This window comes from Diabrotica virgifera, chromosome 10, assembly GCF_917563875.1.
Source record: "Diabrotica virgifera virgifera chromosome 10, PGI_DIABVI_V3a".
NCBI classification, from domain to species: domain Eukaryota; kingdom Metazoa; phylum Arthropoda; class Insecta; order Coleoptera; family Chrysomelidae; genus Diabrotica; species Diabrotica virgifera.
This window is the reverse complement of record NC_065452.1, coordinates 88680502-88685181: the sequence shown is the minus strand read 5'-3', so window position 1 is coordinate 88685181 and position 4680 is coordinate 88680502. Positions and strand designations below refer to the sequence as shown.

General features: G+C 33.9%; 1 long non-coding RNA gene across 1 annotated transcript; it reads right to left on the bottom strand.

Annotated features, from left to right (window-relative positions):
* Nucleotides 1–995: 995 nt before the first annotated feature.
* LOC126878504 (uncharacterized) lies at nt 996–2440 on the bottom strand. The gene is made up of 2 exons (XR_007695682.1): nt 2221–2440; nt 996–1898 (listed from the first exon to the last, which is right to left on the bottom strand). It is a non-coding gene; the product is annotated as an uncharacterized LOC126878504 (long non-coding RNA).
* Nucleotides 2441–4680: the final 2240 nt, after the last annotated feature.

Genomic DNA, 4680 nt, shown 5'->3' with positions numbered 1-4680 from the left:
TATAAAATCAACGGTTCCAGAGTTACGGAGGGTAAAAGTGGAGGTTTTCGATACTTTTTATACTCTTTGGGCAATTTATAGAAATTTTCTTTAACAGGATTTTGTTTTGTAAATAAAATTTGCTATTTCAGTGGCCGATGATATGTTAGTGATAAGCCCTTGAAGAAACGTCAACCTCACCACCCAAAATCATCATCAATTTCCCAGATAATATAAAAAGTATCGAAAACCTCCACTTTTCACCCTCCGTAACTCTGGAACCGTTGATTTTATAACAATTATGTATAGAACCTTTTTTGTTTTAAATTTTATGTAGAACATTTTTGTATAGACCATTGTTTACGCTAAAGCATAGTTTTAGAAATATTGACGAGAAACGTAAAAAACTACTAATTTACCGACTTCTCCCCAATCTCCCCCCCAAACCGGACGCTCAAAATGGTGTAACTTTTTACTGAACAATATGTGGACCATATAGAACAATTTGGTGTTGGAGGAAAACTTTTACTTTAGATGTTTGGGTTAGGCCTTTTTTGGACCAATTATACTAGATATACTACCTCCGTAACTTTGGAACCGTTCATTTTAGAAGGATTATGCACAGGACCTTTTTTATTGCAAATTTAACGTAGAACATTTTTGTATAGAAGGTTGTTCATGCTAAACCGCATAGTTTTAGAAATATTGACGAAAAGCCTAAAAAACTAGGAATTTAACGATTTCTCCCCCCTCACCCCCCAAACCCGACGCTCAAAATGGTGTGACTTTTTTCTGAACATCATGTACACCAAAGAGAACAATTTGGTGTTAAAGGATAACTTTCACTTTGGATGTCTGGGTTATGCCATTATTTGGATCAATTACATATATCATACTATTGTAATAAATGACATTTCATTGAATAGAAATCGGTACTTACCATTGATGTCTGAGGTAATCTGTATGATTTATTACAATAAGGATCAGAGATAGATTGTGCAAAATAAAAAGACATATAAGTTTAAAACATATTCATTGTTTATTTATAGAAAAACAATTTGTTAAAATGCAAAACTAAATTGGCAAGAATATATTAAGTCCTTCACGTTTTCAAGTGTTCGAAGAAAAAGAATTAAACAGTTTGTTACATATACCTGATGATCTGCGGTTGTACTCTTGGCTGGAGCTTTATGTAGCTCGCCTGGAACTCTGGTAGAGCGACACTTCACTAACACTTTACAATTTCGGATCGAAAGTACTATTTCACAAATTGTTTTTATACGAAAGATAAAATTCCATAGTCTTGTTTTATTTTTAAAAAAGTTATTGCTTAGTTTGATTATAATGTAACATCCTGATCATAACAAGACCAGGGCATTAAGCAACACCACACTGTTGGGAGAAACGATGGGAGGAATTCCTCGAACATCCCTTAGGATATTCAAAAGAAAAACGTCCACCGTTCCATCCATCAGAATGGTGCCCTGCCCGACTGCTCAGCCCTGGGTTCGTTCCCTGTTCATTCTTCCTTCACACCCATCCCAGAAAAGGTACAGGAAATAAAAAGTCTACCTAATCATTTTTAATGTATACTGATAACCAAGTTAATTTTCTAAGCCCGTGACCGAGACCCCGCTGGTAATCGGTACAAAAGTTATAAAGGTAAAAATTTACTCAGCTTTAAGTCCTCCCGTTACAGTTCCTAAAGGAGGTCCCCAATCCCTGTAGAATTTGTCGTCGCCGGTAGTTAAGGGAAGTCTAGAGCTACGTTGTTGGGCAGTCTTGTTTCTGTAGGGCTGTCTTGTTTAATTTATTCTACTGCATCAGGATACGGTTGTAAGCTAATTCGCTCTCCAAGGTAGCGGTAGAAGGTTTTCTTTTCCAGGTGCTTGATTAAAATATTCTTCCCGAGGTAGGGGCTAGAAAAATTCAAACAAGGATCAGTTTTCTCCCAAAAGAAAAGCCCGATCAGAAATAAAGCTGAGTATTGTGAGAAACACGATCTCAGCAAAATCTCTGACCACGGCGTGGTATTATTAAAAATAAAAAGAAACGGAAAGAATTCTATCAATAAAATATTATAACTATGTACAGGAAATAAAGTAATATACCATAATATACCAGAGAAAAATAAATAAAATTATACAAGTTTTTAAGCTTTATTTCAAGGAGAAAGTAGGTATCTGCTGTGCAAAATAAATCGGTGAAAAACTTAGGCTAAAACTAGATAATCAAACTTACCCATTGTTTAACGGCCTACACACAAACACGATAATGTATGCCAATATTGTGCCTGATTTACGTGGCAATGGCAAAAGGGAGCCAGTACAAATTTTTATCGCATTAAATAGCTTCGAAGAGATGTACTAATTGACTTGACGGTAGTAGGGTCGCTTCTAGAAATATATAGTCCGAGGGACAAATACCAAGCGGAGCTTGGTGTAGCGTTCAATCGGCTGATTGAAACGTTACAATCAATGAAGCATTTCATCAATTTAATGATTAAAAAAAGTTTGTTTAAACATTTTATCTTTAGTTAAAAGGTCGGGAAACACGTCCCGCAAAGATTGAATTAAGTTATTTTTGAAAAACATACTCTACGCCACTACTAGATACACTGTTCCATTTATTTTACCGGAACAACGACACAAACATATACCGGTATGGTAATTACGACAAACACATAGCTCTTGCTACTTTCACTACAGAATCTACTCAAGATTCCATCTGAGCCTAACTTTGGCACAGACAAAAAAAAACTGGACTGCACTGCATGTATGATCAAGCTTAAATGTCCGCCAGACCAAATTTAACTGTCTTTCCTCAGAACTTTGACTTTCTGTCCCAAGCTCTGTTCCCTCTCCTTTCAGTCACCTAATTCTTTTTTTTTTGACCAATAAAAAAATATCTAAGCCTCCTACACTTATTTATTATCCAATAGGAAAAATCAAAACACATTCTAAATCCAACCTCTTTGGTAGGGAATTACACTCTTTGACCAATAGGGTCATTTAACCATGTCAGCGATCCTTACTTAGCTCTAACATTTTGAAGAGAGGTATTGCTGAGTCCTCAATTAACACACGCTCTTTCTGACATTGATATGAGCACGTATTTGTATCTAACTACCAGGAATACTGGAGCCAAAACGATCATTAGCTACATTGTAACTATTTTTTTTACATCACAAACGGAACACAGGGAATCGAATATATGACCGTAAAATATAATAACGTCTTCCTTTAACAAGACAGATAAACTTCAAATTCTCACGTTTAAATAAATTCCTTATATTCGCTTGGCATATGAAGCTATATTTTATATTTACAGGATGGGACAAAAATATATTACGATAAATTTACAATTTTTGGTTTCTGCATAAGGCAAAATAATTGCGTTCTTTTGAACCGTTTCATGGTATAGTTCTAAGACACTGCTTGTAATTGCCAGAGAAAATAGAAGAAAATAAGGTAAAAATATTAGGTACAAGTAAAACAAAGAAAAAGAGACAAGGAAGCTGGCAAATATCAAATAAACATACTTTATATTATTAACAGAAAGAGAAATTTATAGTGTGGATGGCACTTATGGAATAAAATTATTTCTGTCCTGGTTTTAAAAAATTGTAAAAAACGCTGAGACTCGTCGATTTATATATATATATATATATATATATATATAAATGTACACAGTTAAAAATATAAATTCAATTATACAGGGTGATTCATGCAAGCCTAGCAGAGTTCATAAGTTTTATTGTTAATGGAACACCCTGTATATTTTTATATTTTTAAAAACTGCTTTTAACAACCTGATTTCCACGAACTATATCATGTAGGGTGCATTATGAGTAATACAGGGTGAAATTTTGAAATTATAAAGTATGGAAATCCCTTATGAAATAAAATTTTATGTGTTATTATTTTAAAAAATTATGAAAAATGCTGGGACACGTCAACTTTTAAATTAAAATGGGCGCTTTGTAAACTTAAATCTAAATATACAGGGTGATTCATGCAAGTATAGTGTAGTCCATGATCGTTTCTTTTAACGAATCACCCTATATAATTTGATATTCTTAGAAGCTTCTTAGCAACCTCATCTCAAAAAAGTGTATTATGTAGGGTCTATTATAAACAATACAAGGTGAAATTTTGAAATTATTTATAAATCTCGTCAAAGCCATTAAATTTAATACAAAACCAAATATATTGATACTTAGTTTAGAACACTTATGTTTCTATTTAGCTAATTTAAAAAATAATACCATTATTTAAAGTATGACAAATTGTTAATTTCAAAATTTTATGTACTTATTTAATACCTTGACGAAAAGTATACATAATTTTAAAATTTCAGCGTCATCATCATTCTCTTTGCCTTGTCCCTATGCAAGGTCGGCTTCCCTAATTGCATTTCTCCACACAATTCTATCTTGGGTCATATCAATGATAATTCCCTTTACCAACATGTCCTGCCTTATCGTCTCCCCCCAGGCCTTCTTTGGTCTTCCTCTTCTACTCCTTCCAGGAATCTGCACTTCAGCTATTCTTCGTATTGGGTGATTAACGTCTCCACATTGAACATGACCCAACCATCTTAACCTATGCTCTCTCATTTTGGCATCAATTGGTGCCACACCTAGACTTCCCCTAATATACTCATTTCTAATTTTATCCTTCTTTATCACTCCACTCATCC